Raw genomic sequence first — 26,695 nt, forward strand, 5'->3', positions numbered from 1 at the left:
CCGCGATATAATTGAATAATTAAGTGTATTTATTTTCCTTTTTGATTCCTTATCAAATTTGTTTCCAAGGCAAAATAAACAATTATCACTTGAAAGCGGAGATGTTGGGGTTCAAAAATTAATGCCAAACAAACGAAAAAAAAAGCAAGCGCCTTCCATGCAAAAGAAGTTTGTTTTTTCACTCATCCCCATATCACTTTGGCGATCATAAAACATCGCCCCGGCCATCGCTAACAAATGCGATCGATTTATATTCATATCGCCTCAAATAGACAACATCACTAATAGCTTCCCCTGTTCGGTGCGATCCTTATCGCACCTTTGCCATCTAATCTTGTATTCCGAGGCGGTTTAGTTTTCTTTGCGGTATCTTAATCCCATCGCGTCTGTCTTTTTTTTCCTCTGCTTCTTTCTTACAAACCCGATCTATTAGGGCCTCGATATCGCTGTATCGGGATGAGCCATAGTTTGACGATGCTTTAAATTTAACAGCTCATCCAGCGTACACCATTTCGGTCCAGCTCAAACAGGATTCAAAGACAGTTGTTTGGTTTTCTCACCTCCCAAAAACCGCTCGAACTGCATACAATTCGAATCAATTAACATCCATAATCCCGCATTTTCAAAAATCGTGTCACCTTTCGGTTTTGCTCGTTCGCAGGTTTTTTTTTCGCTTTTGGGCTATGGGCCACCTGTGGGTACTTCACAGTCTGGTCGGTAAGCTGCATGACACACGGACCGCTACTAAGCCGATCAGGTTTTGCTATGCTAACAGAGAAACACACTAATTCACCCTTCCTCGAAATTGGTAGCAGTTTGCATAATTTACTCTCTCCGACGGAAAAGGCTTTTTGGGGAGGGAGAAAAATGGCCAGGAAGGATAGTAGAAAGCTCAATCTCAAAAGCGCCAAGAGGCAAACATAGTGTGACGGACATAAATTGCCGATGGAAACTCTATTATCGATTCGGCAAGTGGATAAGCCATTAATCGTGTGCTCTTGTTAGCTGTTACCGCGAAAGCGTGAGAGAGTCGTCATTAATTCTAATAAAATATTTTACTTTTCGTTTACGATGCTTTCAAATTTATAGCTTTTTTATCTAGCGACACTTTCCTGTTTCACACTTAATCTTCAAATGCATTTGCAATACTAATCCTCGATTTTGAAAGAGACATGGAGGAGGAGATTTCCAGGAAATCCTTGATGTGTTGAGGACTTCATTAACTTGCTTAATAGTTGAATGTTTCCTATTTCGTTGTAGAATAGCGAGATCTTCAAAAAGAATGCAGAGATCACGAATCAGAGATCCATTAACCAATCAGGTCTTCGAAATAAGCGTATATTAAGATATAGGTTCCCAAAACATTTACTCCCGAATCTTGGACGACTCTCGATCCTCCATGATGTAGAAGAAGAGACAGATATATCCAAGTAAAAAATAATCTTGTGAGTTACCTGCATCACCTTGCAAGTCTAATTGGTCCAGATCATTCAAAATATCCCAGTACTCTCCCAGTCCCAGTCTGGATGTACTGCGCAAAATATATCTCTGAGCAACGAACTTCTGTGACGTTTATTTCCCAATTTCGACTCATTTTTGTTGGATGCTTGAACAATTTCGTAGCAGGCAAAACTTTAACGTCCTACTTACAGCATCGATGTCCAAATGTAATGTCATTCAGTAAATTTCCAACCCCTTCCTATCCTAGTCTTCCTTTTTTCAGCTCCTCCTTTTTCCCAAGAGACGAAAGAGATTAACTTGTTCTCAAAGTCTCTCTAAACCTACAAACAACAACTCAGTAAATTATAAAAAATGAAACAGACATTTTTTAAACCGAGACTGTCCTCTATTTCTATGATCAATCTTCACGAGAATAGTAATACAAATATCACCCAGAGATGGTCAGATAATTTCTCCAGTTAGTATCCCCCAACATCTTCAATATAAATTCTGCTATTATTCACAAGACAGTAAGATAGAACTACTATTTTTGTGAAATATACACTCGTTAAAGTGTGTAGTATGAAAATTTACAATAGAAATTCCCTTTCATCATATTATAAATATCGAACTAATGTTAATTCTTGTTGACTCTTCCTAAAAGCCTCCTAAAAGACAACTTTTACCACTTGCCGGGTGCACATTTTCACCGTTTGCTTACATCGCAACAAATTATCTGCGCTTGTAACAACATGGACAACAATTTTAGCCGAATTAGCTCATTCTAGTTGGCCATTACGGTCGCCAGCATCAAACACGCCAGAGTGGAAGTAGTGAAGTGAATCTTGCCAAGTCCCGACAGGCACAGGGTTAAGGTGAAACGGGACGTGCAAAAGCAAACATCGCTGAAAAGCCAACATGACAACAACAGACAATCTCAAAAACCTGCGCTTCCCCGGGTCCGTTTTGCTCGGAAAGCGAAACGGGGAATGTTTTCACTACTGACTCGACAATTTAAATATTTTCAACTAATTATGAACAAATATTTGATCGAGTCAAAACACAGCGGTTACCGGTCAGCATGTGGGCTTCGGGTGTTTTCTTCGTAGGTGCTTCGCTTCGCCCCGCACTTGGGCCTAATGGAGCCGCCCGGGACTTTGAAAACTGCGCGAAGCATGACGTGTGCTTCGACGGCGGTTTTTGGAGATGGGAAGAAATTAAAATAGTTCCTACGGCCACAGGGGCCTACGGGGTTTTCTTTGCTTTGATCGTCCGCGGTTGTGAGCCGGCGATGAATGCAGGAACGAGTGGAACGAGTCAGTTAACTGTCCGATTAGGACCGGGTCCCGGGTCCTTGCCGATAGTGAGCTTTTTTACGCATGTTTGCGAATGATATTCGAAAGAGAGGTAAGCTCCATTCCCTAGGGGGGCAAACTCACGTCAGTGATGCGAATATTTTTTGATGCGATCGTTATTTTATTTTTAAACTTGATCCTCGCGTTTTTTTTTGGTCTCCCAAAAACCGTGGTAGACTTTTATCGTCAGTATGCTTGTGAATGGTGATTTGGAGAATTGTTTTTAAATGGACCACTCACATTCACATTCAGGGTAAGCTTATCGCATACGATTCAGCTTCCGCTGCATCTTCTCTTTTTCCCTGGCCTTGTTTGTGTGGTTAGATAATGGTGAGAAAATAGTTTCTCGTTTTAATGCAACTTCCGCCGACTATCGTCCTTTATGTTTTTCGGTATAATGGAGAGATATCCGCCAATTCCCAATTCAACCCACTCAGGCCAATAATTTATGCTCATTTGGCAAACCAAATTAAATCCCTTGTTTTCGACATGCTACAGGTCAAATAAATACAATTCCTAATTTTGGTTGCATTATGAAGTCACGCTGGAAAATTGAATTTACTGCATCAAAATCTCCAACAAAAAAAAAACCTCAACAACAATCCAACAGCACTCACACCCTTTTTCGTTGTCGAGAATAGCTTACGATCGGAAATAGCTTGTACAGGTTTCGTTATGTTTTCACGTTTCCCGTCTTATCAAACACGTAATCATAATTTATCGATCACAACAGGGTCTCCCCACCATCCGAGTTCGCACCGAGATTTCTTTTATCTTCTTCACCCGATATTGAGATCCTCGCGCGTGAGAAGAGAACACTAAACAAAACAGCAACAAAAAAAACACCCAGACAAGGTCGTATACTTGGTAGGGGAGACCCACGATCAATGTGTAGATTTGGAAGAAACGCAGCATAATCCGATCGGCGGACGAAGGGTGTAAGAATGAAGAACAAACACGGCTGGTGCAGAAGAAGAAAACCAAACCCTCCTCCTGACAAGGTATGTATGGGGATGAAATAAATTCCGATAATCAACATCGATCGGCTGTAGGCTTTTGTATGCGTTTGGTGTGCTCTTTCCACCATTGTGGCTCTGTGTGTGTTTTGGTGCGTCTTTCCGAACCATTCACACCACCCTGACGCATCCTACACCTTATGGGATTGTTTTAAAATGTTGCATGAAAACATTAAAATTAATATTCATATAAATTGATGTAATAGCAACTCCTAACGACAAGCAAGGTGGGTTGAGAAAAAGAGCAAAAAAGGGGAGGTGGGCGGAGGGGGTGTTTTGTTGACGCCGCATGTCTTCTCAGGGCGCGCGTACATCACTCACGCCACCGGCTCAAACAACCCTCAAGAAACCCTCATTCCGCCCCGTCTGTAGCTTTACAGAATTATGAAACGAAAACATGTTACCCTGTACGACGTACCAAAAACCACGTCACACACCCGGTTGTATGCAAACGTCTTGAGATGCATTAAATATGACGAGTATTGTTAATATGCAAATTGTATTGTTGTTGCCGTTTGCTACAGTGGGTGAATATAATGTATTGATGCAACTGTTGATCTCTTTCTCGTTTCCTTCCTATGCCTTCAAGCACACACTATGTCGTTGTTTCCGCTTAAGTAGTAGAAACAGGTACACCATTAAAGGGAATTGTTACTCTCGTTCGCTGTGTACCGACGTAAATGTGGCCGATTGGAAAAGCAAACAAAAGCAAACCGCTTTGCTGTGGTGAGAAAATGCAACACTGCGATACGATTTTGGTGCCAGATTTTGCACCGAAAGGTGTCGTCATGTAAATTTTACTTTTCGGATAAAAGACGTTTCAATGTTTCTTATTTCTTTTTCAGTGTAAATAGTATTGCTGTAAGTTACAGCTTGATAAAATATTTTGCCTCCACGAAAAACAATCTTAAATATTTTTTTTCTAATCTTCTTTTATTTTCTAAAATGTTCATTCTATTGCTTATATAAAGCAGAGTAGAAAAGAGAAACTTTTAAAAATAATATCGTAAAAAGCTTTTTGAGTTTGAATTCATAAATATAATTATTACAATAATGAAATAAAATAAATTAATATTAATTATAACAATAAAATTAAAATAATAATAAATTATTAAAAACAATTAAGAAATAAAAAATAAATAAAAAAATAAATTAAAAAAAAGAAAATCTAAATTGTTGCACAATTTATTTATAATTGTGTCTTTCAAACTAAAACCAAAAGAATAAAGATGACAGCACATTGGATAAAAATTCGCCCAAACTTATAAATTAATAAAATGTGTCACACATAAGAAAAAGAATTTCGCAAATGTTTTCCCTCTAGGGCGATAATTGCCATGCTTCTCTTACATATCCAGAATTAGCCTTACGCAAAAAGTGCATTGCAATATCATGCATCTTTCTGGACATTGTCCGACAAAACAAGCAAACTGCCTGTACGGGCTGTGACTTCTCTCTCACACTCTGCCATACTGTGGCCCCTTAAAAAGGCATGCAAAAATGCGAAGAAAACAAGCCTCAGGTACCAGGTTCACGGGTACGGCTGTATGTTGCATGTGAACGGAAACACCACATTTTATAAACAAGATGTAATAAATTAAAACGACAGAAATTTATTATCTTAATAGCCATATTTAAGAACTACTTTAAATATATTAAAACGCCTTCTGTGATATGGAATTTCATCTCAATATCGCGTCGATCTTTACGGATGCGGTAGGCTAGGGATCACTGGCCGGTGGCAGAAACCACCCTTGGAGGTTTTTTTGGTTTGGTTTGGTTTGGTTTTGGTTTTTTTTTTGCGGTCCATACGGCCTTACGATGCATTACACCCATTCTCTGTCTCTCTCGTTCTCTCTCTCTATCCAAAAGCTTGAACATTCAGTTGACACAACACCATTCAACAAGCGAACCGGTGCCCAGAGTCTTTCGCTAGTTTTTCCTTTGGTTTGTTTGCTAGAAGTGTGGAGCCATAATTTACTCGAAATCATAAAACTCCACACACTATGTCACCGTCTGCGAAGGAAAAGATGCCTACGGCCGGAAGAAAAAGGAAGTGAGTCCCACACGAGAGTGGTGAAGAAACTTTGTTTTTTTTTCTTCCCCCGGGGTGGAGGAGAGCAGAATGGAAAATACTTGTCACTCGGTGTTCGGGCTTTGAAGCCGGGGGCTACCTTATGTGACTGGGTTTCCAGCGGTTTGCAAGGGAAGATACCGATACACATTAATATCACTCAACGGCATCAACATCAAACGAAGGAAGACGCCGAAAAAACCGGAACCAGACAGCAAAACTATGGACGCGGGGAGGTTTTTTGGGGCAGCAGGGCAGGCGAGGCACGTGAAATGGGAGGCGTTAAATTAAATTCTAATGTTCACAGATGGACGATTCCATAAATAAAACCCGATCGCATCATGTTTGCTGTTTTACAACGGAGCAAACAGTTCCTGCTAGGGGCCAGGCCGCTCTTATCGGGCAAGTTTGCCGCATGCTTCGCTAATGTATTTTCGTTTTTTTTTTCTTTGGATGAGGGCAACATGTTGACCAACGATATATTTATGTACCAATGTGTGGGGAACTAATTGCGGGTCTAGCAGAGAACCCACCATCTAGACATCAGTGATATGATGGGTTTTTTTTCTTCTTTCTTGTAGCTTTCTTTATTGCACTCTACGGATGACGCGATCGCTCACTAGACGATCGTTCTACGGAACGACGGTTTTTGGGGGTGATAAACGATCGTCAACCTCATTTGAATGAATGAATCCTCCAATCTATCTCTTCCGACCAGAATCAAGTCATTCGGATCGTTTGAAAAGCGAAGTTTGACGCCTCGACACGATCGGTACCGGAATCGGTGTCAGAAAAGACATATTTTACGCCTATTTATTGCGGTTAGAAACGAAGAACTGATGTCCGGGCGGTGGTTGGAAAGATAAAAAGCCACCTATTTCAAATGTCGTTATCGATTGACATCGGTATCGGTTAGATTCTTCTAGACATTTTGCACCAATGTTGAAGCAGCCGGGTCAGCGGTTTGAAGACAAAAAAGTTTGATGAAAGTAGAAATATTTCGCAAATTTTCTGTGCCTAATGTGCTCTTAATTTATTCGTCTATTTTATTATCCGACGAATTAATGCTAATTTATACCGATTTTTTGAGTATTGGGTTGAGTTGAGACTGAAAGGTATATTTGTTGGACTTGCTAATTCAAAAATATATAACTAAATAGGAATAATCTTTTGTGAAGTTATCATAGAATGACCTCAACTTCAAAGAACTTATGTCCTCAATTTCCTTGTGGCTTTTCTCCAAATCGACCATTCCGGAGAGGATATATCTTCAACAAATAAAAAAACAAAAGCCACACAAAGTTCGTGTCACCTCCAGAAGGAAAAGGTGTTCTGTCACGCACTTAATGCATTCGTTTTGCTGAAATGCAATCTGTTGTTTCGCACCAAATTTAATGTCCGCCACAAAAAGGCTGTGTTCGGATTCTTATCATTCGCCTGTCGTACGTATTCCAAATTTCTTTCGCCAACTCTTTCTTTAGTTTCTTGGCGCAGAACTTGATCGCGAACTGTTGCGCTATCAGACCGAGGCTGTCAATTAAAAACATGCCCTAATTAATATCGGTACCAGTGTCAATAAATTTAAAACAAGTCGCAAAACAGCGCAACACGTGCGTGCTGAACACACTTTGTGCTGACTCAATTTGATACGAATTGGAACGTTGTGTTTTTGCCTGTTTTATTGTGTGCCGGCTGCACACAAAACTCGCGCAAGAGGGTATCATTTTCGAGATCATAACACGCATTCGCGTTTCATTGTGCGGTGACCTGCTGAGTTTAAGCTGCGATCGCCTATGATCTAACCGTCGTTGTGGTTCGCGTTGACGTTCAACATTCACTTTCGCTCGTCTGTAAAATGCACCGGGCTACACGCTACACAATACCCATTAATCATCTAGCCTCTGGAGAGCGAGAGTCGTGTGTGAGCGGTGAGTTCGTCGCAGCCGCGATGAAGTCTTTTTAAAGCCTCCAAAAAATGGTGCGTCGTCGGTCAGTCAGCCGCAACGCTGACGGGGCCAACAACGGGCACATTTGTTTGCTTGCGTTCGGTTCTGGTTTCGATTGGTTAATGGCACATACCACCCCGAAGATCGAAGATCACTCAATGAAGTGAGATTTTTTCTCTTGTTGTCGTATTTCAACGTTCCAACACAGGCTTGAAGGTAATTCCATCGAAGAGTTCACAGAGGCCACGCAATACCCGAAAGGTGTGACCCATTGGCGTTCGAAAAGCCGTGAAGAATTTTAATCGGTTTTCTTTTGTGTGACTAAACTATATTGCTCTATCTTGACATCACCCCGAGCCGAGGAGCTCCGAACTTTGAGCTTAATGAGGATTACGTCAGATTAATTATCTGGCCGCGTTTTTTTCTGCTGCTGCTTGGGACACATTTTTTTCTCTCCTCACGAATTGACCTGCCACGGATAATGCATCAACCCGAACCCGTTGACCCCATTAGGACGGGTGGAGAAGGAAGGTGTCGGTTCCCATGTAATCGGGTCCCGGCTTACATGTGTCAAGATCGGGCGAGGATTCTTTTTTTCGCCTGCGCTACCACTGATGTGTGTTGACTTCTTTCCACTCAGGTGTTCACCAGGCCAGTTGGACAAGTTTTGCACCCGGCGACTCGAGGTGCGAATTGATGTGACCATGTGGCTGTTGGGTGTTAGTTGCCAAAGCTGTCAAAACCCAAATCCCCTACCGGTTGGTGGCATAACCATAAATTGCAGAAATTAATGGGAGTTTTCTAATCGCCCCAAACCACGGCACTTGGTTTTTGGGGGCGGCGGAACGGAACCATGTGTTGAATTCCGGTATCTTACCAAGTTAGTACAGTGTGTTTAAACTATACAGTAACATTTTCAATTTTCCTTCCCTTCAAGAAATTCTACCCTCGGCGAAATGCCACGACTACCATAAAGTAAAGTTTAACTTCATTCCTTGGTGGGAAACCAAACAAAACGCCGGGTTGGTGTACGGGTACGGGGGGAAAGTTTTAATTAATATTTCGCACAAAACCACACGCCCGTCCTCAGGTTTGGAATATTCTACCCAACTATGTCCCAGCAGTTGATCACTGAAAGGTGTTGCACGTTGAAACTTTTGCTTATCGAACACTATTTACACCCGGTCGGTATGAGATACTGATACATTTGAGCACAAAATTCGACTTGAAAATAGACCTTTTTGTACACTTTGTAGGTGTGCAAAACAAGCAACAAACGTTTGGAAAACAGTTGTACCCCTTGCAACATCTGGCAGAAGTTGTTGCAATTGCTGAAGAATTTAAAAAAAACTTAACAATTTCGCGCAAAAGAAGCTCCTCACCACAGGATGAAATTCCAAACTTTACTCTTAAGCGCGATAAAACGACATTTTAGCGAGAGATTTACGTTTTCAACTTCGTCGCATAAAAACGGTTGCAATGAATCGCGTTACGAAGCGTTAGAGAACTATAACTTCAGAATTTCGTAGACTTCTTTATGTCGATTTGAGTCCGAAAAAGCAATTTTTTAACGAACATTTAACCGATTAGTGTTTCTCTAAATGCGTGTACTTCAATTGCTTAAAAGTGCTCAAGTGTTACTCGCACGTTCTTATCATCGTTCACGATCACGATTGATGCTCCCTACTTAGTGGAATTCTTCAACTGTCAACTGTCAAACTGTATGGTACACGCTACGGTGTCTAACTCAATACATTGGGCCAGTAATACGTTACGCTCTTTTTGTTGTCGAGCGCAATTATCCACTCAATCTCACACAAAACAGGCGCACAAAGTAGCAGCGGCCATATGGGCTTAACGCTGCGGTTCCAGCGCGACTGGAAGCTGTACCAGGTCTACCGCTTCGGTAGCGAAAGATTACGGTGCTATAAAATTTATTAAATTAATTGATTCGAGTTGCGCCTGCGAGACGTGCTGATGGAGAGTGCTTCTTAACTCGTAAAAGTACTCGCCACTCGCATGAACGAGCCCGATTGTGTGAGGTTATATTTTTTGGGAGGGTGAGAACATTCCATTCCTATATTCACACACACGAGCAAAACCCATAGCCAGGGCTTCTATGGAGCGATGTAGTGGTGGGATTGGAGTAACTTTGACTTCTGGAATTTTTGGAAGCTATTTGGAAGCTGATCCACTGCGGTGTTGTGATTGTCGTCGAGTGGCAGCTGTGATCGGAAAGATTGAACCACCAGATATTGGTGGCGCGAGTGTGATTGAAACCCCGTAAGGCAAACAACACGGCCCGATTAAACGGACTCGCCGACACTCAAGGGCAAACCATGGGTTTCCGAATGGACCGCACCGAGCGCTCGGAACGCCGCGTTATTTGTCGTGATTATGTCAAACCTGGGCGCTCGTGTGCCTTTTTTGGGGTACATGACAACATTCCACCCACCCCTCCTCCCATCTCCCGCTACCTCCCCATCCATAGTCTCCGAAGCTGTCAATCGATTAAGTAATGAATCACTATAAACGGAGTCGGTAGAGATCAGTTCCAGTTGGGTGGTGTGTGTGCGTTTAAAATACCCGTTCCGTCCTAGGCGCTGATGGTACAATTTTTGGGGCTCAACGTTTTCCGAAATTCAAAACCTTCGCAAATCTTGTCACCCACCCGTGATTGTATGGAGGTGTTTGTCATTGCAACACCAGACATGTGGCTGGAAACGTGCGCTGTCAAAACAAACACTGTTGACGTTTGATTGATTTACTAAACTAGCGGCTCAATTAGGGTGTGAAAGTAATGTGTATCGACTACTAGCGATGCATTCGTTGTTGTGGAAAAAGGTAGCAATATTTTGAACTGTAGCACTAATGAAGGAACTTCAAATGTTATGAAAAATCGAAGCACAAGAATCCATGAAGTTGGAATTCATTTCCAACTTGAAACAAATGAGAGAATTAGGAGTAATTCAAGAATTTCCAATAGTAGGGAAAAAAGACATATTTTAGACATCAAACGCGAGATCTGAAATATAGTAAAACAATTTAGTGGAACAATTTTTTCATAAAATAGTTTAATTTCCACCAAGTTCGTTTTCCAAACTTTTCGACCAGAAGACTGTATCCTTAAATGTGAAGGTTTCAGTGTCAATTAATTCAACTAATTTCACGTCAGATTTCCCTTCACATGAAAATCTCATTACTTTAATGTACACTTAGACATGGGGTTTTCTATTGCATATTTTATCACTTCAAATCGTTCGATGGGGTACCATCGTACCCATCGTTTGCGATTAGTATTAAAAGTGAAGGTCACACCTAGAAACATGTTGTCACACCGATTGTGTAGCTTCCCCCTCTTTCGGTAGCAAACCTGCCACCATTAGTTGGCCCTCCGGCCAATATATTCGAGGGGTTCATTTATTTGAAATTGATATTTTATGTAGAGTGCGAGTGTTTGACCACCTTCGCTAAAGTACCTACCGCTCTCGGTAGCTTATAAAACATACATGAAACCCCTGAACGTGATATACCGCAGATACCGGGTTCGTTTTGCTACCAGTGCACCACCAGTGCTGATAGCAGTCTGTACTGTTGGCACGATTGTGGCGTGAATTAGCAACCAGAAAGGCAATAAATATTGCTTTGATTTAACGTGCACGTACGATATTTATGGGCCCCCGGCGGGGTCTCAGCTGCCATTCGGTTTAAGTCAAACGATTTCTACCACCATTGTTCAGCAGTGCAAAAACCGGGGGAAGGCGCATTTGGTATCGGGTGTTTCGTGCAACGACCAGTGTGGTTGCTTTCTTGCAAACTATCGTTGGCGGCACTTGCATTGTTTCTAATGCAAATGAATGCCACAGGCTATATTTATTATTTCGATACCTACTCAACTACTTCTAGCGCAAGGTGGTCTCGTTTTTCGTAAAAGCTGTATAGCGTACACCACCCGTCTTGTACGGTCGGTTTCGATTGCCTTCGAGCAGGGTCAGAGGTCAGCCTGGACCGTCCATCGTACGCCATCATGCTGGAGAGCGAGAAAGGAAGCAGAAAACGCAAAAGTGCGAGACATAACACGCGTGTCGAGGAAACGCCATGCGACAGACATCAACACCTTTTGCTTGGTTGGTGCATTTTGTCCTTCCCTCCGGGGAAGGTGCTCTGATGCAAAAACTGCATCATGCAGGTAAGCTGTGTGTTTGTCCGCAGTACACCACACGGAGTGGCGTGTTGCATACGGGGAGCACGTCAAGTGAAACAACAATTTGCCTGCGGGCTGGTGGCGATAGCAAAAGCAAATTCTTAACACTTGGGCTTTTCTTGGGCGACCGAGTCCGGTCGGTTCGGCCGAGGTTAGGAAACGAAGGAATCGAGGTCCCGAAATGAATTTCATGTTTTTAACGCCTCACAAATGAAGTGCTGCCTTGGCTCGATAGGTATCCAGAGTTGGACAATTATGGCGCCCGGCAGGAGATAAAAATTCGAAACATACATTTATCCTTACTGATACAAACAGTAAAGCTGGAATGTGGACTTGTTTTTTACTGATATTCGAGACAGTTTTCAAGGTGTGAATAATTCTAGAAGTCGTTGAAAGTTCCATTGAAATGACTCATTAGAAAAATATGCGTTCAAACTTGGAGTTATTGAGATACAAAGTGCTTTAGATACTAATGCTTGGGAAGCTTGTTTTTTCCTACTTAAAAACCTGACAATAAATAGAATATATCAGCTTTTCCTTTAGTTATTAATTCTGACTTTTTTCTTTATAAAAAATATTTCAGTTTATGAAGACTAATGTTTGCTTTGAAGACAATGCGTCAAATATCGCATTACAATTCCAAGCTTTAAGTTTGCTTAAATTGAATGAAATTGCATTCAAATGGAATATCAATTTGTGTGTTTTTGTTTTGTCTTAAATGTTCTATCGGCCACACCTTATCTTTTCATTATAGCGTAAGAAATTCCCGTTTCGAAATCATTCTAAACGACGTTTGCTAACTTGATTGCATATCTTTACCACATCGTAAATGTTCCTGTGCGACATGCTGCGGTTTGAGATGGAACACACTCGAATGTGTTCGAACCATCGTTACACCTCCCCTATACACATCCCAGTACTTTGCTGCTTAATGGCGGCTACTGTTTCGCGTGGCATCGAAGTCTCTCTCTCTCTTCCGCTCGCTTCTACACACCGTGAATTCTCCTTCTTACCACATTCTTTGGATATTATTTATTGCACCCTCTGATAATGATTCGGAAACAGGAGTGGGAAACCGTACCCTGGCGCTCAGACGATGGATAATTTGCTGAAATAACACCGACCGAGGTGCTGAAGCCGCTTGTTCCGAGCTAAACGATTATCGGTTTTAATCTCGCTGCACCATTGCACTCTTGTACAGAGCCGGGCCGGGTTTTTGGGGCCGGGAAATGGCGCGGAGGACGCTTGTGCCCTGCTGCAAAAGGTTAGTACAGACACCTGCAACCACCATTTGGAGGACACCTTGGACTTGATGGATGCAAATGAGGTTTGTGAGTGTGGCGTGTGGATAATGGAACGTCTGCAAAAGCCACCGGTGCATACAAGTGGAGCGATTTCGGGTGCAATAAAAATGATTGTGCAGCGCCACTCGAATCAAGCTACCGAAGGAATTACCCTGGAGGCTTAATCGTCCGTGACACATGGAATGCTGCCAATAATTACTAGGTCCCGGCAAGCCTAGATTCAAACGGTTCCATAACCACAACACTAACCCTGGTTCTAGTACATCCAAAACCACTGACAAATGGCGTACTGATCGAACGTACACCATACGGTGAACGAGAGGGTGAGTTGTTCTTCAGACGATTTCATGTTTTTAATTTGAGCTGATCACACTCGTTGCTCGTTTTGGGCTGGATGTGAGACACGCAAAGCCCTCAAGAAACGTCCATTTGCATACAGGCGAAGAAGGCAATCGGCAATCCTGTCCCGGATTGCGTGCTGAACGTCGCTGGATCGCAAATCACCTCCAAGGGATGGCTTCGATGACTTCGGAACTGCAAAAGGAACGGTCTGGAAGGTACCGGCCGCTGGTCTAATTAAAGATTGTTTGTCCAAGAGCAAACGGGACGGGAAGTCCAGTGGCGGTTTAACAGCAACAAATCCTACCACAATGAAGTATCGGGGTACCCAAGAAACCCGACCAAAGGATGCTGATGCTATATTTTCTGTGCTTCTTTTTTATTGGAAAATAATTGCTGATTGCAGGGTTCGGTTACGAGCACTTCCTACCGGGCAGTGAATCCCCATCTTCACCACAGCAACAAAACAATCGTCTCAAAACCATTTTGCAACCACTCGCAATGAAATCGAAACATGCGAGAACATGTCTGGTGTTTTTTTTTTTTTTGGGTGGAATGATAACAAATTGCACGCAATATTTTTAAACTCGTTTCCGTTACACCGCGCGCCGGTGCAATCTCTTGCCGTCCTGCTGCACTTTTACACCTTCCGTGGCACTTTAGCATCTTCGTTTGTGAGGTTTTGCGAAATGAAACAAATTTTCGGCTTCAAAAGAAGCTTTCCCAAAACCGGGAATTAGTACGTTGTTGCTGCACAACATTTCAACATTCGCGATACTACAGCTGGGCGAAGATTTATGTCGGCCATGTTTTCATTGCCATGAGTTTTTCGTTGTTGTTGCTTGTTACCCCATGAAACATGGACTAAAAGCTTGTACATTTATCATTCGATTAGAGATAAATTTAACGATCGTACATTTGTTAAGAGAATAAGTTCTTGCACAACGCTTACCTCAATCGATCACTTCACATGTGGATGGGAAAGATGTAGCACGCTCAAGTGTGAGCGTGTTCGGCTCCATCTTCATTAATCTTTAAACATCTTATTAACTACTGCTACTGTCATTTCCTATCGGGTTTTTGGGAAGTGTCGCAAAAATGGTAGGTTTGATACCCAACAGCTCGTAAGTACAGAAGTCAAACGACCTGATAATGATGGTTATTAAATATAAGACCAAAAAAAAAAATAACAACATACTCATTAGCACACACTTTCTTGCCAACTGACATCCAGGTATTACAGATGTTTGTGACCTCAGTTTTCGCAACTCTGGCCGTTTGAAAGAAAAAGGATTGTTTGGACAATGTGTCAGATGGCAAAGTTACGCTGGAGGTGAAGTCTCATTTCGATGGTCCACAGTAATTGACAGGATTTTTCCTCGAAACCGTTTTGCTGTCCCGTAACAGATGGTTTAAGAGGGAACCGACGGCAAAAAAGGAGTATAAATTTTTGGCTGCCAAATTCGTAATCCAACCTGTCCAAGAATCGACGACCGATACTTAAACTGTCGTGTAATAAAACTGACATCATCAACTCGGCGTACCTGTATCGTAAATCTTTACCAATGTGCCCGCCCGAAGACAGTTGCGATGCGCTGCGTGTGCTTTCTGCTCATTTCCGGCAGTCGTTAATTAGCTCGAAAACAGATCCGTTTTTTTTTCTTCTCTCCCCGATTCTTAAGCCTGCGCTTATGTCCGTACTGTCGTCGAACGATGGACATTCTAAGCAAGCACGCCCCAAGTACACAGGAAAGCCGGTGTCGATCTTTATCGATTCCGCGCAACACACAAAGAATGGTAGATCCCTATCCCTTGGGAGGATTCCGTTTGCAGAACATAAGACATTTGTCGAATCGTCAGCTTACGGCAAAACGGTTTGCTTTTGGGCAGGTGAATGTCACGATTTTGCCTGCGAAGATCGTATGCAGATCGTCTCGTTTCGTTCGCACTGTTCGATCGATCGATCGTGATTGCGCTCCAAGAACGGAGTTGCGGAGTAAGGTATCTTGAACCCCTGTGTGAGGCTATCTTGACATGTGAATCAGCTTCTGTCGGGTTGCCCGGGAGCATCTATCGAGATTTGTTGTCACTTTTGCCTTTGGCCTGTGGAGACGTACCGATCGCACCGGGATCGGATTGTCAGGGCCACCATCATCCTCATCCGGGATCAACCAATGGCAATTGGTTTGGAATCGATTGCAGCACGCAGATTAGAGGCGCCCTTGTGGTCGATTGCCGGATATAAATTAACTGCCGAAGACCGGTTGAATAGCAGTGCTGCTATTCTTGCCTTCCCGTTCCGCTACTAGCATCGAAACATATATTAATCTTTCCACCCTGTACTAAATGGTTATTTATTAAAGCCTATCCTCCCGGTTCTTTTTTTATGGCGAAGCTTTCGTTTAGGGTGACTCGCTTAATGTCCGCACATTAAGCTACCGGTAAGGGAAGAGTCGAGAAATGAGTTTCGTTCGGATACCGATCGGCAACAAGGGGTTAAAAACGCAAGAAGTGTCAAGGTTTCCTCTGCTACGACTTGTTTCTCATTTCTTCCTGCTATCTCACGGTCATGGACAACGGAACTTTTAAGGGAGGGAATCAGATTCCCGGATCTTGCTACTTGCCACCTGCAAGAAAAATGATGATTTTATCAGGATGAAAATATCATTACGGTCTTTCGTTCTTCTTGGTTGCTGCTAAATGCAAAAAGTAACGTAAGGAACACATACATACGTAAGCAAAAATCAAAGCCAATAAAAATGAGTATATTTTAAACGGGAAGAGATCGCTTTTCCCCACAAGTTGGTACAACTGGGATGATGGGGTGTAACATTCCCATTGCTTCTTGCAGGCTTATCATTGGAACTTATCGAACCCGGGGTATAAAATGTGAAGAAGAGGTAAGCAGACACAGAAGCATAAGGAGGGAGGACACTCATGCGGACATATGACACATTTATCTGATGTCGCGAGCTGCAAGACGAGGTGCATACATAATTTTTCACTCCTCTTCCAACACTAGCACTAGGTGGGAAGAACCGGCAGACGAATGCAATTACTACACTGCAGTGCGAATAGATAATGGTGGGATACAACTCTTGCGTGTGTCATATTTAAGGATGAAGAATGACATTTTATCGCATTTACCTTTGCCTATCCATTACCGGGCCAATTACCTTCCAATTATTATTGAACTTATCTTATCGCTGGAGGTAAGAAATTCTTGAGATGCTCCAGAGTACTATAAAACACAAAAAGGAAATAAAACTGTATAAAACTGTATATATAAACTAAGAAGAATTTCGAGTAACAGTCGTTTTACTACTGACAATTACTTGGAGAATATTGATAACTTCGCAAGAGTGGTTTTTTAAGTACAATATTTAAAGCAAATGGATTGGAATTGTAGTAAGAATTGCTCTCCAACACTTTTGAGCCAATTATCACTACAATTGGAAGCATACTTAGTGTTTCTCACGCATATCTGGGAACGTTGTGGACTAGCCGTTCCCGAACTAACAAACGCAACACCACTGCGACATCGAACTTATTAGAAGAATAATTACTCCAGACTCCTAGGTCAGTTAAATACTGGTTCAAAGTCAAGTTTAAAATAATCCAGCAAAACTGAAGCTGCTATTTCTCAGGCTATCAGCATACCCAAGAAATCTTCCTTGGAAGCGAACCACTAAGCGATCTTGTGCAAGTAACAATCAAGCAAACACGAAAGGTGATACATAAGACAGTACGGTTGCGTGTTTGGCAGGATGCAAAAAGTCCCACCAAAGCGGAATGCCTCCCTGACATTCAAATGAGCATCTCCGTTGGCTGGCGTTTGACAAATGCGGTACATCATTAATAAGCCTTGCGCTATGTTGCTGGCCGAAAGCCCAAACGCTGGCACTCTTCGGAATACGCCGCCGATCGAGAGTGGCACGGTGGCATAAATTATGTTTTAATATGTCCCCGAGCGATTCAATAGCGGGGCATCCGATCCGATCGTTTATCTCGCAGACGAAAATGCGAAGCAGGTTTCCTCCCCACCGACCAAGAAACGCGATCGTTTGCGCAGAAAGTTTTGCTGTTTTCTTTCTTCGTTCGTGTCCCAGTGTGTCCCGCGTGTGTCTGGTTTTCAAACAGATTTTATCTTCATCAATTTTTCTTACCGATCTGCCCGAAGTTGTTGCCAGCGCCGACCAATCGTCGGCTTTTTCTGTGTGTTCTGTGCGAGCAAATGTTCTACGCGATGTAAGCGTCGAGATATTTCGGTGAGCTGATTCGTTTTTTTTTGCAACCACAACAAAAAAACAACTGATTTGCAAAAAGAGAAACAACGAAACAAAAGAAGTTGCTGAAAGAGGGTGCTTTTTTTGGGCTGAGAGGAGACAAATAACCAAAAGAACAACAACAAAAAATGACTTCAAAACATTCGCCAAGAATGATTTGGAAGGTGAAACAAAACAGTAATACAGACAACAAACAGCAAACGTTACGAGAGGGGAAAAAAACTACTAAACATTAAGCATCTCGTTTGAAGTTGTATTGGGAAATTGGATGACAAGCGAAGAACAAGCCTTAACGCATATACAAAATCAACCCCATCCCTTCGTTGCCACCGGTTCAAGCACCGTTTCAGTTGCGCAAAGTGGGTGTTACATTCGTGCAGGCTGATTAGCGGTAGCGATATAAAACGATTCAATAAATTAAGCCGCTCTTAGCATGATCGGTGTGCGCAATGAAGCGGAACCTGGAGGACAAAAGCCGTCGTACATGGCGCGGGGAATAGGGATTAAAACGTGCGTTAATTACGAGTCCGGTTGGAGATGGCGTAAGACATGGAAAAAAATGTATCGATTTATGAATCGCCAGTCGGACGGAACGGTTTTCGTTTTTTTTTTGTTGCAAAAGTATTTCTCATGCGAACGGTTTTGCAAATCTTATCGAGGTTCGTGCAACTGCAAATTATTTAAAACGAGTTCGTTGGCTTTGGTTGAAGCCTGCTAGATGATAGGCGGATATTAGCCTACCTGTTTTTTCTGTTGCGAACAAATTTCAATCTTGCATAAATTAAAAGATTAACGGTAAGGCACATCGTGCCTTTCCACCCCTTGTGTGTGGGGACACAGAACAAACTCGTATTGTACAGCGATCGGCAGCTTCTCGATCGGTCGATCGTACACACAAAAATTTAACTCAATTTACATTCTTCAACCTCTACCAATTCACAAATCGTCCATTTGCAACGAAGCCTCCCGTGGGTGCTGCTGCATAAGTGAAATGAAAGTCTCTAACCGAAAATATTAAGTTGTGCCAATTGAGGCCACACCTAACATTCAAAGCACTGTACATATATATAAAAAGACAGGCGTGAATGAGGCAGGAATTATTATGTTAATAGGTGTGACGATCTGTACGCATAGGTCTTTCCCTGTCCGTTAATTGTCCATCGATGAGATCACTGTCGCGTACAAACAAACAAAATACCCGGCAACCGTGGGCGTCAAAGTGTGCTTTGAATGGTGAAGGTCGCGAATTTCGAGTTCGATTGGGCGATATTGAAATCGATATCGAACCGCACAGCCACCGGCGAAGGTAATTTACAGCGTGCCAGGTAGGAACGCAAAATTAGAGCTGCTTTGGAGCTCGTTTTGCTCCTTTTTGTTCGTCCCACTTCTTTTTTTGGTCCAAGAGGTCAGCGGTGTCTGTTGCGTGATGTTACGCGAAAGGTTATGGAATCATTTGCGAGTTCCAATTTGCGAACGGCGTGCGCTGATGATGATTTCTGATTGCAAAACGCTGTGTGAAGTCAATTTTGTTCCGGGGAAAATTGATATTACTGGAGTAATTGAAGAACACTGGTATGAGAAATCCCGGAAAAAATTTTACATGCAATACTAAACTTATCTAAACTGGGATTGAAGTTAGGGAAGAATTCCTGAGGTTACTAAGGTATTCTCGTCTAACGCAACTTAAGTTCAACATCTGGAACATTAGCAGAAGAATCTTCAGGATTGTGTTTCAAATAATAAATAGCTCTTTTTGTATTAAATTGGAATGAAAAATATTTTAAATGGAAATATAGAAAAATAATAACAAAAAGTAATCGCTATAAATAATAATCTCACGTTTAACCACACTTTTTAACCAAAAAAATCCAAAAGAATTTCTTTACTTCTTTGCCGGAAATTATTAGCTACACAGCTACCAAATGCACCGACTGTAATGAATGTGGCAAAATCAATACAAAAACCTCCGTTAATGAGATTGTGGTTGCCCGCATTCACTTACCTTCCGTTCTGTACATCAGCCGATTCTCCCTCCAAAAGCGCAGAAACTCCATGAGAAATACAATTGTCGGTGGTTGGTTTGGAGCGATCCAGGTGGAAAAACTTTGGAGTTCACCTTTTGCGGGTGGCGTAACCAACGGAATTACCGGAGGTAACTACAACTTCTAGAACTGCATTCTCGGTTCTTCGGTTGTTGCAAGAGTGTGTGTGTGTATATACACACACAGTAATGTTTGTTCAATCGGACTTAGGACAGTAGCGGCCGGCTTGAGAAACGGTCGGATAGGGTGGTCACATGGTGGTTCTGGTGGTTTTGCGTGTTTGCTGTCGAAACGGGCCCCGAAACAACTGAACAAAGTCCGTACCAGGGAGGAAAGTTCGGACCGCGCGAAGTAATTTCTTGATTGCGGTTAAATAAATTAGCAAATAAGTTAAACTTTCCCAGTCGTTCGCTCGGAAAACGGTTGGGTGGAAATTGGCTTTTCGTCCTCGGGGCTACAACCCAATCGGACCCCATTTCGCATTGGAGTTACCAAAGGAGCAAGAGAGAGAGGAAGATTGAATTGTATTTTCCTATGGGCAAAGCGAGTCTTTCGATTGCAGCATCGCCGCCATCAGCGGTTCTAATCGAAGGTGACAAACTGTAGCACCGACCACCACAACTGGCGGCTATTTGCTGTGGCTTTGTGCTGTAACCGTTGACGTTGGTTCAGTGCAAAAATGCCACAAGCGGTTACTGGGATTTATACACCGGTTCGGAAGCGACCCCAATGGTCCGGAACCCATGCTACAGAAGGTGCGGGAGGTTAATTTCTGATGATGAAAAAGTAACACACTAAACGTTCGCATCCGTGTTCGTCGATAAGCTGCCATCGTAATTTCTTAATCACGGGTAAAAGGGTATAAACGCATCTGGGGGGGAAAAATAATCGAACCCCCGTTGCTTTGGTTTTGCGCCAAATGGATGGTGCGGATAATTGTTTTCTCAAACGACTCTGGCCACGGTAGTAATTATTGGCTTCAGCATCACCTACCAGGGATGGCTTGAGGTGGTATTAAATCCCTTTTGGGATAGACGAGTACGTCAGGGATTTATGTCTATTCAATAAAAGGTGATTAAAGTGATTGTTGTTAAGCAACTTATTTATACCATTCGAAATACATATTTGCAAAAAAACTAAAAAAAAGTGTAGCAATAATATTTAAAAATATAAAAAATCAACTTAAAATGCTACATACCTTGTAATGATGAAGTTGTAATCAGCGTTGATTGATGTAATCAGCATTGACACTAAAATGATAAGAATAAATAATTATAAATGATTGTTTAAAATAATTCAAAACGTTCATTGCATTTAAAATTTCACCAAAAACAATTTTATTGAGGATTAAAATAAACTGAAACTTAAGGAGTTGGTAAACTATTTTAAATAAATATTCCATAAATTTAGAATTATTCGGCTCACGCTCAAGTTTGCCGTAATAACCTTAACATATTTTAAGAAATTAAACAAATCTTATCGGAAATCATTGACAATACATGAAGAATTCTTGGCGACGTCACTCAAGACAATTTAATTTAAATATTATGTAATAAGGAGATTGAGAAGCTATACATTAATATGCAACTTCATTACTAACACAATTCCTCAATATGGCAGGATAGTTCTGGAAGTATAATTCCCTCAATATGGTGTAAATGTCAATCGGCTGTTCAGAGCTCTTTCTTGCAACATTCCAAAGGACATCAAACAACGACAATTGCAACAAATTGGAATATCCCTTGACATTGGTCCTCAGGCGAAAGGTGAACAATGTTATAATTAAAATGGCATTACTTCCTCCAGAGCCAGTTCAAATCTTTCCAAGAGTCCATTAAAATAAATTCATCTCTGTCAACCGTGGGGAATCATTCCTGGGACCTGGTCCACTTGACCGCTATGGTCCCCGATCTGGTCGTTACAACGTTACTGTCATTTTGTCTCCTTTCTTAAAAAGGGGAAACACAACCTCCACAACAAGCCGGCGTGCTAATTAAAAAATAAATATGAAAACAGTCCAATCGTCTCCTTGCTTCTCCTTTGGTGACTGACCGGGCTGTATAGCTGAAACCGGAATCCCCATTTCCACCCGGTGGACAAAGATAAAGCCCGTTGTCAGCGGATATGATTGAAGCAATCAATCATACGGACGGATGTTGGTTCAGCTCCCGATCTTTTGGGCCAGCCCGACCGAATAAGCTGACCATCTCGAATGGAAATGTTATGATTCTGGTTCACGCTGAAACAGGCGTGACACCGTAAGAAGATGCGAATGGAGCGATATACGATCCGCGTTGTTGCTGTGGTCCTTTCCACCTGGCACAACCCCGCCAGTGTCAGTTACTTTCGGTGGAAGCGAAAAAAAAAGAACAAGGAACGGAATCCAAATATCACACACTATCGTGTTTCGGGCTTCTCCGAAAAACACATTCCCGAACCATCATGACCGGTAACCTGACCGCATCAGGCAAAGTTACGGCGGAGAACGATAAAAGAGTTCATTTTGTCACTTCTGGTACTGGTGCCGATCAATCGTGAGGGGACGCGTGACGCGATATGATGAACAAAAACAAAACAAAAAACCACAAGCTTAACGCGCAAGGTCGCTGTCTCGAACCGTTTAGTTTATTAATTATTCAACCACCGGCCGTTCGCAAAATGGACACCTGAAGGCTTCGAAAAAAAAATTCTACCCCAAGTGGCGCAACATGAGTAGCGCAAGGACGGGTTCCCATTATATTCATAAGGGCTCTTTAGGCTTTACAACCTTCTTAAAATACCACCACGTAAATGCAAATATCACTCTTAATCGGTTGACGCTCTGTTGGAGCAACAAATTCCACCTTGCAAACCAGCAAGCCTGTCGGGAAGGTACTTTTGGGCACACGGTCGATGCCATCCAATGCAACAAGACAGGCATATAATAAATGAACTTTCATTGCAAAAGAAACTATTCCAGCGAAAGCCATTGCAACCTTCACGGGTGTCGGAGCTGATTTGTGCCATTAACCGTTGCCAGTTTGCTTGCAGAAGCAGGGCTGGATGACATTTTGACCACCGTTCGTTCTTCCTTTTTTTCTTCTTGTCGGTCACCATGCACATGAAGCAAACCGAGCGTAAGCGTACGTCACTTCCATTTGTGCTTATTTTCTTTAAAGCCCCCGAAAAAAATATATATGAAGGAAGAAAAAAAAATAAGTCAAAAACAGGCGCAAGCCATCGCGCATTGCTGGCAGTAGTGCAGAAGCTGCAGAATGCACTTCAAAGGGCAGTTGTCTGCCGGTGCCATTGTGCGGGTAGTCCGTACTGTTTCGCCAATCGTACGGCATAAAAATCTTCACGAAGCATAAAAGTAAACTAAAAGCGTTAAACTCAGTCACTGCTGCCGGTAGAAGTGGTGCACTTGTTTCATAATCTTGCATTTTTCGGTGCTTGACAGAAACCGGAACCTCTTCATATGCCATCTTCATATGTTTGGGCAAGTATCTGCAGGGTTGTTCAGGTAATCAGACAGGTGGTGGATAACGAAGAACTTTAATGGAAAACTAATCATTTAAAGAATATATTAGCCTTATTCTCCATTTTGATTTCTTCACTTGTGATTTCTTGGAATTCACATTTGTGATTTCTTGGAGAAATTTAATTCTTGAGGATGTAAAAAATCAATGTGTTCTTGAACTCCAATTACGATGTCGAGTTTTGGACAACGTTTGTAAGTTAGACATAGAGTAGTAGCTCAAAAAGGCCGATTACCTGAATAGTACAAAGGAACTTAGTTTTGGTTCTCCAAATAGCCTAGGCTCTTCTCCAATTAGAACAGAGCACGTAAGAAATACATCTCAAATTTCCAATATATCGTCCAAGTTTTAGGACCTTTCGCGCTTCATATCACCAAGGAACCCTGTACTTTTTCCCGAAGCCCAGGAACTCCATCCCTCTATTCAACCTCATCCTCAACACACGCCACGCCCTGCACAGGGCAGATGTATGTGACACATAAATCCTTCCAACAAATTCTGATGTCACACATACTCCAGTGGAGCAGCCATCCCTGGGAACGTTAACTGTGGACACTTAAGACGGCAAAAGGTGGCTACGAAACGGGAACCGAGCTGGAACACCGCAACGATGCAACGCTGAATGAAAATTCTTTCTGGCAGTGCCAAAATAAAAACCGGATCTTTGCACCACCAGCGTCCCTTGCTCTGCGTGTGTGTGTCATGGCTGTGAGCAGTGAACAAAAGTATACGGTGAAACCCGTTCCGTTCCGTTTTCGGTTGATGTTTGCACCCGGACTGTATGTGAGATGCACCACCGTTTCAGAATTCGCATTCGATGTCGCTGTCAAAGGCGGGAATGGTTTGTTTTGCTTCCCTACCTGCCCATACAGTTGACACTCCGTTTGCTTTAGTGCACGGTTTGGTTGGTTGGCAATAAAATGTAAATTGATTATGATGTCGGTGTCGTTCGGCTGTGGCAATTGAACTGTGAAATATCCAACAGAAAACGGTTGTCACTCAGCTGGGACGTTCGGAACGCCAGGGTGGTATTGTGTGTGTGAAGGGGATGTATAAACATATGTTAATGGAGTTCCCTAGACGGTGGTAGCAAGTGCAAACTGCACAATTTACTTACAGATGTTGCATCCTTTGCGACAGCTAAATAAACCTTACATTCGGTTTGGTTGATAGACGCTATTTGCCGTTAATAAAACATACTTAACCAAAACTATTGGAAAAAACGTAAAAACCACCCAACTAGTGGATGATTTTATTCGCTCCGTTTCTTCGAGTACTATTTCCACTGCGCTTCGTATACAATCCTGCACCCAAGCAGATGGATCCACAAAAGGGACCCAATTTAAATTCTCAATTAAAACTTTATCAATCATCTCTACGAGCACTGGTTAGCGTAAAGTTTTGTGAAGCGACTCACTCTTGGAGCACGGGCCAAAAGTGGCAACGGCAACGGTAAAACTCACTCAAAATTTCGGGCTCAACACGGATCGTGGGTTCACTATTAGGGAACACTTTATGCCTTTTGTCAATTCTGGTTGGTTGCTCTTGTTGGTCGACGGTATGGTGCGGTTGGAATTTATTCTTCCAACTTTTCTGGCCACACTAATTTCGTACTAACAAGAAAGCTTCGGGTTCAGAAAGCTGCGATGTTTTGTGAATCGGATTATCGTACTGTTGGTCCGCACGCACAGGTCATTAGAAAGTCCTGCAGGACGTACGGGACCGAGGCATTAGTCTGGCTTGCTTTGTTCGCCCTTTTGTGACAGTTTTGTCAATTGTTTTGAGTGCAAAATTTGACCAACGGCTTGAGAAAGCTTAGTGAGAATATTTAATAACCCTTCTTAGGAGTATTTGGTGGAAGCCTTTTGAGGTAATAGTTATTCAATTAATCCTTAAAATAGGTTATTTTGATAAAAATTTGAATAAATTTATTTGTTTGCCAAATCGTATCTCAAGTTACTATAATGTGGACGTGGACATAATATTCTTCAAGGTTTTCAGACTAATTGAATGGAATATTTTTGCACGTTTATATAAGACTTAAATTAAGCCTTCATTTCTCGAATCGCAAGAAAACTCTTTTGCAAAGGAATTCAATCAGCACGAACAGAGCTTAGCCGACTATTTTACTTGTATGAGTTACTCATTGTGCAAGATAAGCTCCTGGAAGTAAATCATCAAAATGAAACATACATTAAGTCTATTCATCAATATCGGAGGGGGGAAAAACTCACTTTCCCCGGATTACGGAAAAAATCGCACATCCACAAAACAGAGAAAGAATCAAACAAATTCAAAAGGCTTTACGGGTAGATTTAATGCACGCCAAGAAAAGCACTCTCGCTTTACGTGTCACCCTCCCAACCAAAAGGAAAAGCTTCCATTAACGACTTCAAAGTGTTTGTGTGGAGTGAGTGAAGCATTTCCTGTGCAATGTTATGGAAAGTAAGGCGCGTTAGAAACGGAACACTCACACACAAAAAAGATCCCCAAAAATTGCTACTAATCGAAGCGAAATTAATAAGAACAACTTTTCTTTTCGGGATATGAACGTGTCGATCGCAATGTGGACGGAAAACTTGATTGCAACAGTTTACCCACATATCCGATCTTGTGATTGGATGAAATGCAAAACATGGTAGCGATTAACTATTACGAAAAGAAAACTCTCCCCCAACAAACACATACTCTCACATACAGAAGTCTACAAACATATGAAACGGTTCGTTTGTAGTAGAAATCCAAACTTGCAGAGCAAAGAGTAGTGGCGTCAGAGTTACGATCCTTCCGTATTGGAAAAGTGGAAAGAAAAACACCCAAAAACCAACTCACTCCACAAAACACTCTTGCCTCGGGGAAAAGCCTACCGGAATTACATCGATTTCGATTTCTTGATATTAATCTACTTTATGTGAAAACTTTTCCATCCAGCGCGCGCGCCTTTCTCGCTTTGTCGAATCCGACACGAATCCGGCTGTCACTTGTCCCCAGAAAAAAGCAGGACACAAATGGAGGGATATGGAAAAGAAAAGATTTAGAATGTCCTCTTTCACTCCTACATAGCGGACTCGCAGGACCGGCATCATTCCACTCGTTGCGAGCTTAAACGCAAAGCAAAACGGTATTGATCATTGAGATCCTCTTCGGAACGGAAACGGAAAAGCAACCTCA

The 26,695-nt window shown here is 42.2% G+C and overlaps 1 protein-coding gene across 6 annotated transcripts in view; it reads right to left on the minus strand.

The window, feature by feature from the left end:
• The window catches only part of LOC125770057 (MOXD1 homolog 2-like), a 503,823-nt gene that overhangs the window by 213,345 nt on the left and 263,783 nt on the right, over nt 1-26,695 (minus strand). For all 6 annotated transcript variants that reach the window (XR_007419137.1, XR_007419135.1, XR_007419133.1 and 3 more), the window contains exon 13: nt 21,205-21,256. The gene's annotated coding sequence lies outside the window, so the exon portion shown is untranslated. The remainder of the gene's footprint in view (nt 1-21,204; nt 21,257-26,695) is intronic.

The sequence above is a fragment of the Anopheles funestus genome, chromosome 3RL (assembly GCF_943734845.2).
Source record: "Anopheles funestus chromosome 3RL, idAnoFuneDA-416_04, whole genome shotgun sequence".
NCBI lineage: Eukaryota > Metazoa > Arthropoda > Insecta > Diptera > Culicidae > Anopheles > Anopheles funestus.